The sequence below is a fragment of the Peromyscus maniculatus genome, chromosome 12 (assembly GCF_049852395.1).
Source record: "Peromyscus maniculatus bairdii isolate BWxNUB_F1_BW_parent chromosome 12, HU_Pman_BW_mat_3.1, whole genome shotgun sequence".
In the NCBI taxonomy this organism is placed as follows: domain Eukaryota; kingdom Metazoa; phylum Chordata; class Mammalia; order Rodentia; family Cricetidae; genus Peromyscus; species Peromyscus maniculatus.
In genome coordinates, this window is record NC_134863.1 from 14,665,081 (window position 1) to 14,679,227 (window position 14,147).

Genomic DNA, 14,147 nt, shown 5'->3' on the forward strand with positions numbered 1-14,147 from the left:
TACTTAGGCTGGATGCGCTGAGGTGGATGTGAGGATCTGTCTGTAGGCTCTGTATTAGTTGCTTTTCTGTTGCTGTGGTAAAACATGCTGACCAAGGGAACTTAGACTTACAGCTCCAAAGGTGTAAAGGTCCATCATGGCAACAAGTGGCAGGCGTGACAACAGAAACAAGAATTGAGAGCTCACATTTTGAACAGCCAGAATGAAGCAGAATGAACATATTGGAAATGACGTGGAGCCTTTAAACTACCTCTAGGGATATACTTCCTCCAAGAAGGCCACAGACCTAAGCCTCTTCGAACATAACCACTACCTGGGGACTAGGTGTTCAAATGCCTGAGACTGGGGGGCAGAGGGGAGGGTGGCATTTCTCATGCAAACCACCACAGGCTCCAGCTACCAATAGAAAGACAAGGGGGGCCATTTGGCTGAAGAGCAGGACTTGGAAGGAAAGTCAGTGAGTTTGAGATACTGAACCGAGAGTCATTCAAATGAACCCAGTGGAAACTGCCCAGCAGCTTAGCAGTTGGCAGTGAAGGTGCTTTACCATCCTTTCCATACTTGGTCACATCTGGAAACTGTGTTTGGGTCCTGAAAGACAGGTGCAGACAAACGGGACTAGGCCAGAGGGGAACGAGGAGTTCAGAAGCTATGTTATCTTTTTTTAAAAAGATTTATTTATTTATTTTATATATACACACAAGTGCTCTATCTGCATGTATGCCCACACACCAGAAGAAGGCATCTGATCTCACTACAGATGGTTGGGAGCCACCATGTGGTTGCTGGGAATTGAACTCGGGACCTCTGGAAGAGCAGTCAGTGCTCTTAACCTCTGAGCCATCTCTCCAGAAGCTATGTTATCTTAAGGAACAGTTCAGAGGCTGAGATTGTTTAACTTGAACAAGCAAAGGTTCTGGGGAGATTGCAGTGTCTTAAGAAAGATTTGTTTCCGTCTAGAGAGGAGAATTGGAACCAACAGTGGGAGCCAAAGGCTGCAGGGAGGAGTTCGGACGTGTGCCAGTAAAATGTGTTCCATACCTAGACACGTGCTGTCGTGGTTTGGAGACTGTGTTCGTTACAGGCGTCAAGCTGGAGGAAGCTGCCCATTTCCTTTTTCTTTGTGCAATCGAGTGGAACTGTGTTTGCTGGTCGAAGGGTGGCCAGCCTGTCTTCTACAGCCTTTCCTAACCACAACGCTAATAATGGTTGGTTTTAAAAAATAGTAAGCGGCGCTGGTTACCGTGTGAGGAAAGGTCAGAGACACGACAAAACCCTGTATCGGAGCTTTATTAGGAGGAGGTAGGGGACAGAAAAGAGTAACCAGGCCTGGGAAGAGGCACGTGCAGAGAGAGAGTGGATGGGTGTGTGGAGGGGGGAGAGCGAAGGAGAGGGAAGCAGTTCTGTGTCCGGCTTTTTAAGGATTCCCCTGCACATGCGCAGATGGGCTTAGAGAGCTATACCACATATGCACTGATTGTGTGACCGTCCTGCGTGCATTTGCACCATCGCATGGCTCACTGATGACGTAAGATGTAAGACCCCTTGCTTAGCTACTGAACTGCGCATGTGCGGTCATATAGCTGGAGTGGCAGAATCCCGACAATAATGCCCAGTCTCAGAGTGTCCGTGGTCTCAGTTGCCACGTGCAATCCAGGAAAGGACTGCTGGCGGGCAGGAAGTGGGGAGGGGGGAGGGGTGTGTGTGTGACATAGTGCAGAAGGTGTGAGCTTTGGATGTAGAACTACGGATCAAAATCTACACGCATTTGACTTGCTTTCAGCATGATCTCGCCTGCTGTGTTTTCAGCATGGAGAACTGGCCAATTTGAGTATAGCAAAGTGTTCATGAAGTAGTATTTAGTATTTGAAAAACATCAGCTAACTACCAGGCATTTGCATTTGAGTGTCTTCTCCCAGGAAACCTCAGGGATGCTCAGCACCTTCTGCTTGTCCCTCAGCACTGTTTTAGCCAGGTCCAGACCCAATCCCTGCTTTATCACAGGAAACCTTCCTTATCAGCCTTCCTTGTGGGAATGGCCTTTCTTCAGTGTGCCGTAGGCGCGTGTTTGAGTCTCAGCTCTGCGTTCGTTTGTTGCGTGGTCTTGAGAGAACAGAGATTCTAACCTCTATTTATAAGACTCATAGGCTTTTGTTTCCACCTTGCATGATCTTTAAAATAGTTAGAAAGAGAGAGACCACTGAGCAGCACAGCTCTGACACATTGTTGACCAGGCCGTGGTGCGGATGGTTGATTGACATCAGACCTACCTTCCAGCATGGAGCTGGGGAGAGTTCCCTGGTGAGCACTGCTGGAGCTGATAGAGGTGTCTTCCTTTTCAGACCATTGCAACTCTTTCCCATGGGATATCTCCTTCCCGATTTCCCTTTTAGAAGAAACCTTGGACAAATCATTCTGGTGTTCCTTTGTATCTGTCAGCCGTAGATTCAGTCAACTCTGGACAGAGACTATTTGGAAAAACATTTCTGTGTCTGTATTGACCGTATGCAGTCTAATGACTACACTGCATCAACTCTGTGTGGGGTATTATAAATCATCTGGAGATAACTTATAGCACGTTGGAAGATATGTTTGGTGGCATGCAAGTACACCATCGTGTGAAAGGGACTGAGTAAGTTTTGGTGTCGGAGGGTGCTGGGAACTAGTTCTCTAAGGATTTCCCGCAGGGATGACAGTATGAACCGGATTCTGGCTTTATTCTGAAGCAGCTAACTTTGATATTTGTTCCAGTGAGCTCTTCACTGCTTTATTTATCCCAGCCTCTACCCTGCAAATACTCCGCTAATTTCACGGTATGGGCCTGAGTCACCTCACTAAGGCTTCTGTCCTTTGTCATTGTTAGTCACTAAGCTATGAGAGTAGTCAAGACCTTCCACCGAAGCTTCCCATTTATAACAGGAGAAGCAGGTAGTGCCTGCTGCTGCCCCCTCCGGTTCCTGCCGGGATTGGACTCGTCAGCTAGGCCTGGATTTTGGGAAGCATGATTGATTTGCTGGCAGGCAACTCACTGGTGAGCATTCATCACAGGCGTGCAAAAGCCAACTCGTGGGACTAAGTCCGGGCTGAGAAGTGTGCTCGGTGCCTGAGCCTCAGAGAAGGCTCAGGAGGTTCCTACTTTCTGAAAATCCATACCCGGTCAAGTACATGGAGAGAGACTGGGAGAAGTGCATGGCCTGGATTCACCTAGGGTGTGTGAGCGCACAGGGCAGGGGCTCCTCACCCAGCGTGTGTGAGCGCACAGGGCAGGGGCTCCTCACCTAGGGTGTGTGGGCACACAGGGCAGGAGCGCCTCACCCAGCATGTGTGAGCACACAGGGCAGGGGCTCCTCACCCAGCATGTGTGAGCACACAGGGCAGGGGCTCTTCCTACAGGGAATGCCTCTGAATTTCCCTGTGTCCAACAAACTATAGGTAAAGACCCACTGGTTCTTTTCACACATCAGGTCAGAAGGCACTTACAGCTCTCTTTGGGGTGGTTGATACAGTCTTTGAGTTTCTCCGCCCAAGGGATCAATTCCTCCCTCTTCCAGAACTCACAGATAAATCTAATCTGTAACTTTTGAAGCATGGATCCCTCAGGCTATGATGGCCTCACCCTATACCGAACATGGATGTCCGCTGCTCCAGACGTTCTGTGGTGGTCACTGACCATCATACTTTCTTTGTTCCCATAACGTCAGAGCTGTGTCCGGAGCTATCAAACTTGTAGACAGAAGGGCGTGCGCTTGATTCTGTGCACCATCTTTCTTAGTTACTTTTATGTTACTATGATAAAATACCCTGACCAGAAAGTGCTTAAGGGAGGATGTGTGTGTGTATTTTTAGCTTCAAGTTCCAGAGGGGATGCACTCTGTCATGATGGGAAGGCTAGCAGCAGGGACAGGGTGGCTCCCCCATCACCTTGCGTTTGACAGTCCTGAAGCAGAGAGGGAGAGAGGGAGGGAGCGATGGAGGGGGGGGAGAGGGGAGGGAGCGAGAGAAGGAATGAGCACGTAGGCAGTAGGACCTGGCTAGAAAACCTCGTCCAGCCAGGCTCCAGCCTCTAAGTCTCCCACAACCATCCCAGACAGCACCATCAACTGGGTGACCAAGGGTTGAGACACATGAGCCTGTGGGGACATTTCACGGAGAAACCACAACACCGTCCTGTGATAGAAGCTGGACTGGGCTTCCTCTCGGTTCCTTCTCAAAGGTGCCAGGGCTGCCGTCCTCTGGGCTGCCAGTGGTTTCGGTGATTTGAGAGGCTCTGGGTTGCCCATTCTACCATTTCCCATTTCCTTCCCCTCCACCCAACTTCCTATATGGCCACACTCCTCCTGAGGACGGGAATCCAGTGATGCAAACCAAATCATCCAAGTCTGGGAATGTTAAGAATGGGGCTGTGTTGTGGGAGTCCAGCGAGTATGATGTTGTGCTTCCAACCTCCCCTCCCCCTCCCCCCAAAAGTCAAACTGAATCTTTCAGAGCGCCATACCACCTGAGACTAGTTTCAGTATCTAAATATCTAAAAGTATCTTTAAAGGTTCCAAACATAGGCCATGACCACAAGTTAAAAGTAAACTGCTAGCAATTTGATGGGGGGGGCACTCTTTTTTTCGGGGGGGTGGTTTGGTTTCTCAAGATAGGGTTTCTCTGTGTTGTTTTGGTGCCTGTCCTGGATCTCGCTCTGTACACCAGGCTGGCCTTGAACTCACAGAGATCCCCCTGGTTCTGTTTCCCGAGTGCTGGGATTAAAGCCATGTGTCACTGCCACCCATCTGAGGGGGCACTCTTTAGGGGACTACAAAGGCAGAGTGGTTATGACCCCCACCCCTAAGATACTCAGAAGCTAATGTCATGGCTCCCATGACCATCTGTTTCTCCCCCACTGCAGCCCATCTTCTTGGGGACTTTCTGGGGTGACAGTGTGCGTCCTCATGGAGAGGACAGCATTCCTGAGTTCTGAGAGCTGGACCTCACTGTGAGCTGGGTCTCTGACTGGATCGGATGCCTCACTGTCCAGCTGGGGCAGAGACTGCCTTCAGAGGCATTTGCTCTTCCTTAGGGAAGACTCCAAGGAACAGTTCACCAAGGAATCTATAGTTCAAATGCCTTGGGGTTTCTGTGGTCACTGCTTGACTGGGCTTTGGTCGGAACATATCTTTTGTGGGTCTCTCTTGTGAGCAGCCAAGCTGACTCAATTACTAAGTGGCCATAATAACCCAATGGGACTGAGGTTTAAAGAAAAAATCCCCCCCCCAGCTTTCTCTTCACTTTTAAATCTTGCTCTGTTACCGGTACTTTTTTCAGTCTAAATATAGTCATTTTTCTGCTTTCTCAAGCATATCAGCGGAATTGAAGGGAAGGTCTTCAACAGCAGCAGCAGCAGCAGCAACAACAGATGCCATCCCATGGGTATCACAGAGTGGGGATGGTCTCTGCATCTTAGACAGCGCAGCTCTGTGTGTGTGTGTGTGTGTGTGTGTGTGTGTCTGTGTGTGTTTGTCTCTCTCTCTCTCTCTCTCTCTCTCTCTCTCTCTCTCTCTCTCTCTCTCTGTTTTATTGTTTTAGAAAACAAAGGGTGTCCAGTGAAGTAACTTAAAGGCCTTTTCTCCACCTCGTCACATGCTGAGGAGAGAGGGCTAGGATTGCGAATGCCAAGTGACTCCTCTGCCACTTTCTTGAGTGTGGCCTTTGGAAGCAGCACTCACTGTCTGTGAGCTTCAGTGTCCTCAGAGGTGAAGGATTGGCCCGCAGGTTTCGAATACAGCGCCCAGCACAGTCCTTTGTGTAAAGGCTCCTTACGATGATGCTGATGACCCGATGATGATGAGGACAGGACGGTGGTCACTGGTGCTCTGCCCCCGTGGGTAGACAGAGGCCCGTGTCATCAGCGCACGCCTGCACCCTGAGTCCCTTCTCATCCGCGCTTGGCTGTGTGGCCATAGGTGGCTGTCCTCACCCCTCACTCACCACTGACTCTTGACTCTAGAAGCCTGGCGGGGGCTGCCCCTCCCCCTTCCTCCTCTACCTATTTTTAGATTTTTTTTTCCTTTTATTTTGAAACAGGGTTTTGCTATGCAGCCCAGGCTGGCCTTGAAACTAGCTCGCCACCCCCCGCCGTGAGGAGCGTGAGTGGCTGGTGGGGTTCCAGGTGTCGCCACACCTGGCAGGAACAGGATGTTTGGGGACAGGCTCGCCTACACTCACCAGTTCCCCTGTGAAAGTAGCTGAGGTTTGTACAGATGGCACTCGAGCTCTCAAGAGCTTACCGCACACATCCCTGAGTGGGCTGTGGGGTGAGCGAGGGGGGCCCGGGGCAGCACAGGCAGAGAAGCCAGAGAGCTTCCCACCGGCAGGAGGGACCCGCGGCCAGACGGGGCCTCACCATCCCCTTCACTTCACTGAGCAGCCACTGTATCCCGCACACTGGCCAAACACCATGGAGTCGGAGCTTGCTCAGACCTTTGCATCCTCCTGTTTGTCAGTGTGTGGCCTGGAGTCCCCCCCTGTCGCTCCTTTGATAGTGCCCTGCTCTCCTCAAGCCTCTGGGATGACCACTCCATCACAAGCACTGCCAACCAGTGCTGCCATTTTGTCGTGAGGTTGTTTCTCCTGAAGCTCCTTCAGGCCGGCCTCCTCAGGAGGTCTCGTAGCGTGATAATATTGTTTTACCTCTAGGAAGACCCCTAATGAAATAGCAGCAGGTTTCTCCCTGGGAGGGAGGGAGGGAGTCTCTGCCACCTATCCTGGTCTGCCTGTGAATCTGTCCCACAAGGTGGAGCCAGACTCCCTTAGGGGAGGAAATGCTTGTTGAAGTTGGGCTGGGAACCCCTTGCCTGGATGACCACGTGCTGGGAAGGGCACTTGGCAGCTCTGAGAGGAGATTAATTGCATCCAAGCTGTAGTTTCCATATCGGAGACATGGGTGCAGACACACTGCCTGGGGGTGCAGAGTTCAGAGAGCACGCAGGCAAAGCACAGAGCATGAGGCCTCCATGCGCGGCCTGCCCTTTCTTACCTCACAAAGATTCCTCGTGGTTTTATTCTGATTCCATGGTTACCCAAGGGTGCCAGGTAACAGATTCTCACCAGGTGCCTGTCCTGAGGAGATTTCTACCAGGGTCCAGAACAGAAGCTACAAGTGGCTAGGATTCTAATCTGAGGGATAATAAACGAATCTAAGCACACTGAGTTCTTTAGTCCATTCACTTTACCCTTCTGAATAAATTCTATCTATATGGTTTCTTTTCTGTTCTCATACTTAGCTCCTCTCAGTCCCTCCTGCTCTCAGTCTCTTCTGCTGTTATCTCAGATCTGTCTAGTTCTTTCCATCTCTGTCCTCATCTTTGTTTTTCTAAATCAATTCCTTCAAGTGCTGTGGGGGAACCAGTATATATATGCAATAATTCTTTGGCAAAGCAGTGGAGGCTTGAAGTTTTCAGGGTCACAGAGGGAGGAGATAAGGATCCACACATAAAGCAATAATTGTCAGCTTCTAATTACAATCCAAAAGGGGAGTGACTTTTTTTTCTCTGGTAGGGTCGACTAAAGGCTAAGATCAATTAGGGAATTCTAAAAAGTCTTGTGTAAATAAACCAGGATGAAGGTAAGGAGTTGAGGACTTAATTGTTAGTGGTTATTTTCTCTCTCTGTGAGTGAGATGAGCTAATGTTTATCTCTCTGCATTTGTCCTTGGAAAAAGGTATCTTTGCTGAAATACTTTTGTCTGGAGAATGGGCCTGGCCAGATTTATGTTAATGAAAAATAAACACAGCTGGGGACAGTTGTCCAATTGTCCCAAATGTATAGGAAAAGCTGTGCCCAAGACTGAGATGCAATCGTGACATGGAGATGCATGGTAAATGGGGAGAATCATAGCTGTTATTGCACGAGAAGTTTACAACAAGAGACAGCCAGTTCATTCAAAAGGCAGTAATTCCATAACACCTTGTGTGATAGTTTCCTCTAACAGAACCCTTAGTTCTGACAGGTTGACCTTCTGAACACTAGTTGTCACTGCTGTATACTCCCATGGTCTTTTGCTACCCGGGGCTCTCAATATCTCTTCTTTTTTCATTTAATAAAAAAAGAAAGAAAAGAATGTATAATTCTCTCTAGGGCAGCAAGTAATGTGGATAAATTAAAAGCTTGGAGATGACTGGAAAAATTGATAAATAATGATTTTGAAATTAATAATCAGTAATTAATATTGATATCTAATCAATATTTGTATCATAATATATATTTATAATCAATGAAATATTTATAATCAACAATTAATATTTTATACTTATAATCACTTATCTGTATTTATGATTAGTGATCAGTCAGTTATCTGTATAGATGGCAAGCTGAGAATTAGCTTAACCATCTAATAGGTATAGTTGTATATAATAAGAATATCTCTGTCCCAAAAAGGGAGCAGAGGAGTAATATAAAATCTATCCTTAGCTAGTATGGCATGTATGATTAAGTGTGTCTAAATATTATGGTTCTGAGTTTACCAAAAAGGGGATGGTTAGTTTGGAACATTAACTCTTATCTATTAATCTCTGATTAGTAGTATGAGTTTGGTTAAACTGTATTTTAATGAAGTATTATTAGATAAAGAGTTACCTGAATTAATCACGAGCATCTGTGGGACCAAGGCTGTAGTTGAAGTTGACCTAATAATTTAAATTTGTAATCAAGGCAATAATAGACCATTTAGCTATGGAGAGGACAGTTTCAACATGTGTTGAGGCATACATAGCAAGCTTTACATATAGAACAATTGTCAGAGGTACCTGAGGGGAATATCTGAAATACATACATTTCAGGATAATGAGCAAAATGTATACAATTAGTTATAGAACATTTGTTAAAAGGAAGTCCAGTCTCTGGGCAAGAAAGTTCCGTAAGCAAAAAGGAATGGGGGTGTAGAATTCGCTTGTGGTTGCTTCATGCTAACATGGGGCGAAGTTGTGAGTTCAGAAGGCTGGAACCCAGTGGAGATACGGGAAGGGTGGGCCTTTTCATGTGTTGTCCATGCAGGCGGCATTTGAATCAGAGAGGTAGCCTGGAGAGTGCAGCAGAACCCCCTGGAGTGTGGGCTGGAGGGCAGGATGCAGATCTGCAGCTAGACAGCACATCTGTGGTCCAGAGGGTGACAACCTGTGACTCTTTAAATGATTAGAATTTCTGCTGGAACAAATACTTGTTAATGGCAGAACATGAAGTCAAGGAGTTTTAAAGAGGACACTTTTTCTCTTAGGTGTACATTTGGAATACTAAATATATAGTTTTAGCAGATGAGAGAAGGGCAGGGAGAGAGGGAATGCCCCCCCTCCCAAAAAATGTAGGTGGGAAAAGAAACTGTAGTCAGGTAGTATTTCTCTCAAGTTCTTTCCAGCTTGTGGGCAATGGTGAACTTAGATCTTCCAAATCTTATAAGAATCTTCTTCAAGAGACAAAGACATATTAGCAACAAGCTAACAGTGGTGATACTTTGTCAGAGCAAATTTATTGAACCTCTGGAGTTTCAACAAAACAGCAGGATAACAAGAGAATGAAATCTGAAACATGTTTTCTTATATAGCTCAAATCTTGTTTACCTCTTAGTTAATAAGGGCAGATGTGGTAGCTCACACCTTGGATACTAAAACTTGGAGGTCGAGGCTTCGAGTTTGAGACTCATCCACATGTAGGGCAAAATTGTGTCTCTGAATACAATAAAATAGCAGTGACAGCAGTGTCCCTGTGTATGGCATCAGTGCAAGGATGATACTGCTCATAAAGTCCCAAGAGCAGTGCTCAGTGAATGCAGGCACAGGTTTCCCGCTCACCTAACACTTTCTAGAGGCTGCCCCTGCACAGGCTTCTGTGAGTGGGATTGCGGTACTTGTGTTCAGAGAGGGGGTGAGTGATGGATTGTATTCAGAGCATTTGAGCACAACATCCTGCATGCCAAGGGCCCTCCACAGGGGCAACAGCGGGGGAGCACCCATCCTCAGTTTTATGTTGTTCTTTAGAAAAAGATGGTCCTCCCTTACACAGTGTTGATTTTGACGGCATTTGTTTCTGTGGACTATTTTTCAGTCCACATTGTCGGTGTGCTACCACAAATCAAAATGGGTGGCGAATCAAGATTTTTTTTTCATCTTTTAACGAAGTCTCATTGAGGTAACCAGAGCAAAATTTCATAGAAAGGTATTATACTTGATATGTTTGTTAGTTTAGGGAGTCTCTCTATAGGCAGCTTCCAAAGAAACTGTCAGGCTTATGGAAAATGTCATGTGTTTCGCTCAGCAACACTTATCAGAGATGTCTACCAGTGAAGGGAAAAGTTGTATTCTCAAAGAAGCACAGAGAAATCACTGATGGCACTCATATGCGATGTGAATCCCTCTTCTTCACATCTAGGGTGAGCTGTGCATCCCCAAGAGCACTCCCGGAAACCTTTAGACTGGGTTCTAGCACCTCCAAATGTAGACCACCTTGCAGGGGTAATTTTCTTCTTTGCCCCTCTCTCTTGGGAGCTGAGACACTTGGGAATGCTGTGATGTTTGGTGTAGGTGCTTGGTCATGAGTGTTTGTTGGCTACACTGATGAACTTGGTCATATCTGTTTGAGATGCTAGAAGATGGGTAGTCCTGACAAGTGGATCTGCAAAGCAAGACTAGGCCGAGTTATGTGCCATTATCCATTGACGCTATGGAAAAGTGAAAGCAGTGATTATGCCTGGAAATGCCAAGGACTTTCCCTTTGCCCAAATGACCTTGTCTTCCCCGAAGCATTGGCTAATCCCTATTCCAGCCCACTCACAAGCCTAAGCAGCTGCTTGCTCTCAGAACCCTCTCTATATAAGTGCCCCTTGCTTGGAGGAAGTTCTGGGTGTGTCTGCCTCTGTTTTATGGATCAAAGCTGACTTTGGACATGTCAAAGAAGGTAAGACTATTTTCCTTCTTCAGACTTCATGCTACACAGATCATAGACAGGCCTATTTTTTCTTGGACACAACACTAGGTAGCGCAGCAGTGTGATGGTTAATCTTGATGGTCAGTTGGACTGGATGAAGTAACACCGAAGGCTTTGTGAAGTGCATGTCTGGGTGTCTGTGTTCCAGAGACAGACCCCGAGGGCTCAGTCTGCTCAAGATCATAAGCCCTTGATGGGCTTATGAATGACATTGGCATTGTGAGGAGGTGGTGAAAGGTACAGGTAGGGCCGACTTGGAGGAAGTTCATGATCATGGCTTGCCCTGTCCCCTACCTGTACTCCCCTGTTTTCTGCTTATGGGACATGAAGCTCAGCCTGTCACACACTCCTGCCATTATGGCTTTCTGACCACATGGGGCCAAGCGATCATGTGATCATGGACCAAAAAAACATCTGGAACCTTGAGCCAAAGGAAATCCTTCTTGAGTTGTTTCTGTCATGGCAAAGAGAAAGGCAACCAACCCGGGATCTACCTCAAATTTATGTTCTGGATAGAGTGGTTGTGAGGGAATTTTCTCTGTTCCTGTGTAGCTATCTAGACACAGAACTATTTATTAAGAAGTCTTTCTGGATTTTTTTCCCTCCCTCTACTGAACTCCATTGGTACCATTGTAAGAAATTGAATGACCCTAGGTGTGTGGTCCTCTTCAAGAGCCTGTTCTTGTGTGAGTCTGTTATGCTGTTCTTTTCTGTTTGGGATGGTAGTTTCATGAGAAGTCTGATGAAACCCTTCCAGTGTTTCCTTAAGATTGCCACACTTTGGGATTTTAAATAATTTTTTCTTAGTTTAGAGTCAGCTGGTTGTTGATTCCCACAAAACAGTAGCTGGGATTTTGATTGAGAGCGTACTGAAGCTGTTGATCAGCGTGCTAAGCTTGAAAGAGAACCAATCGTTCCCCCTGTCCCCCAGTTGGTTTATGCTTTTGAGAAGGTTGAAAAGTCTCCAGATCTGCAGTTGGCAAGCTGGAAACACAAGAATGCTAAGGATGGATGGATGGGGTTATGGTCTGTGTTGGGTCTCAGACCTGGGAATTGACAATGCTGTCTCTAGACCAAATGCTAGAAGGCAGAAAACCTTAGACCAAATGCTGGAAGGCAGAAAACCCAGGAAGAGATGACATTTCAGGCAAGAAGAACCCTCAGCGGCCCAGCTCAGGGCAGGATGATTTGCATATTGCTTGTGGGCAGGTCAGCCTTTTTGCTCTATATAAGCCTTTGACTGACTAGGTCAGGCCTTCATGGGGGTGGGGGGTTGGTGGGATAGGGAAATGCTACGCACTCCGACTTCTGGTGTAAATAGTAATCCCATCCAAACCCCACAGACATATCCAGACGGATATTTGACTGGATATCTGGCGCATGTGAAGTAGTTAAGCTGCTATAAAACTAACCCTCGCAACTGTTTGGGGGTCCAATTGTTTTAAAACCAAACCCTCAAAATCATGAACATAAATATATTCTCATTTATTTAAGTCTTTTGATAATGACCCCCAGGATGTTGTGTAGTTTTCAGGAAGATCCTGCCCATCTTTCATTAAAACTGTTTCTTCAAATTGAGATGCAATAATTGTACATGGCATGCGGTCTTTCTCAACTGAAAATGGAATGCAAAATATATTCTCCAAGTATCTGTGAACTGACACTTTTAAGGACTTACGTGCAGAGGCTTTAGAAGGGTGACCGTCAAGCCAGGCGGTGGTGGCACACGTCTTTAATCCCAGCACTTGGGAGGCAGAGGCAGGCGGATCTCTGAGTTCGAGGCCAGCCTGGGCTACCAAGTGAGTTCCAGGACAGCCAGGGCCACGTAGTGAGACCCTGTCTCAAAAACCAAAACTTGCAAACAAACAAAAGAGCTTTTTAAAAAAGCAGCCACGTTGCTTATTGTTTATGGAAATAAAAGTAAAAAGTTTGTAAGACTCCCAAGCTCACAGGAGCTAGGCCAGCTCACCTGTGTCTGTGTCCGCATGTGCAACTCTGCACAGACCGAGTGATGGAGGGAAGGACAGAGTGGTGGGAAGTCAGAAAGGAGGCGAGAAATCAATCCCTTCTCCTTTAGCTTTGAAGCATTTTGAGAGTCCTATTCGTAAATTTCTCAGAAGCAGAGAAACAAAATAAGCACGAGCTAATGTTTCTCAGCCTCAACACACTCCTGGATAATTAAGGTGTCCGTGTGTGTCTCGGCTAACCCCTGGGGTGTGACATGTGACACTGCTTGCAGCTTGGGTCACCACATAAAAGCAGCATTTGTCCCTGCCTGACTCAAAAACGCCATGTTGGCCAGCACTGTCCCTGGTTCTCCTCCCCTCTCTAGGACTTGATACATAACCGACTGCTGTGGCTTTCCTCTCCGTTACCTTCACCCCCCACCCACCCCCAAATTGTCTGGGAAGGCCCAAGCTGGAGAGTCTCCACAGAGACGAGGCCCTTGGAGATGTGTTCTCAGTAGCGGTCATAAAGAGTCAGCTTCATGGAGAGTGACTTTGGTACAGGAGGAAGGAGGGCCTCTCTCAGGACACGTTCTGGGTCCGGAGGCCGATTCTGCCCCTCACAGGAGTCCTAGACCTCAGTGTCGTTTCTTTGGAGGAAAGTAATCCCTCTGTCTCCCAAGAGCCCTTATGAGGTCCAAAGGAAGAAAATGTTCTGGTAATGATAAAACAGCATACAGGTGTAAAGTGTGCTCCCAAAATTACTCATGGTTATACCCTGCAAGGCCGTACCTACACTTCTCTGGTATCCAGAAGGCTGACAATAATCCTTCTTTGTTTGTATGTTTGTTTGAGATGGGATTTCACTGTGTAGTCCCAGCAGCCCCGGAACTCACTCTGTAGACCAGGCTGGCCTCAAACTCCCAGAGATCCACCTACCTCTGCCTTCCAAGTGCTGGGATTAAGGAAAGGTACTACTACGTTCAGCAAAAGCTTTTATTTTTAAAGACACACACAGTGAAGTATTTGTGAGTGGAATGACTCATGAGATTTGTTTAAAAATAATCTAGAAGGTTCAGAAATAGATGGGACTGTAAACAAGAATGTCCATGAGTTGGTCATTGACTTTGGTCCATGGGAGTTCTCTATATCTATTGGAGTCAAAATTTCATGAAACACTGCTTGTCCTTTTATGTGGTGAATTCTGATATTTAACCATATAGCTTCTTGTATTAATAAATC

General features: G+C 46.8%; 1 protein-coding gene across 4 annotated transcripts in view; it reads left to right on the forward strand.

Moving 5' to 3' along the window:
* The window catches only part of St6gal1 (ST6 beta-galactoside alpha-2,6-sialyltransferase 1), a 132,492-nt gene that overhangs the window by 49,605 nt on the left and 68,740 nt on the right, over positions 1 to 14,147 (forward strand). The window contains exon 1 of one of the 4 annotated variants that reach the window (XM_076548628.1): positions 10,877 to 10,929. The exons of the other annotated variants lie outside the window; for them this stretch is intronic. The gene's annotated coding sequence lies outside the window, so the exon portion shown is untranslated. Of the gene's footprint in view, positions 1 to 10,876; positions 10,930 to 14,147 lie in introns of those variants that run through there. 4 annotated transcript variants of the gene reach the window in all.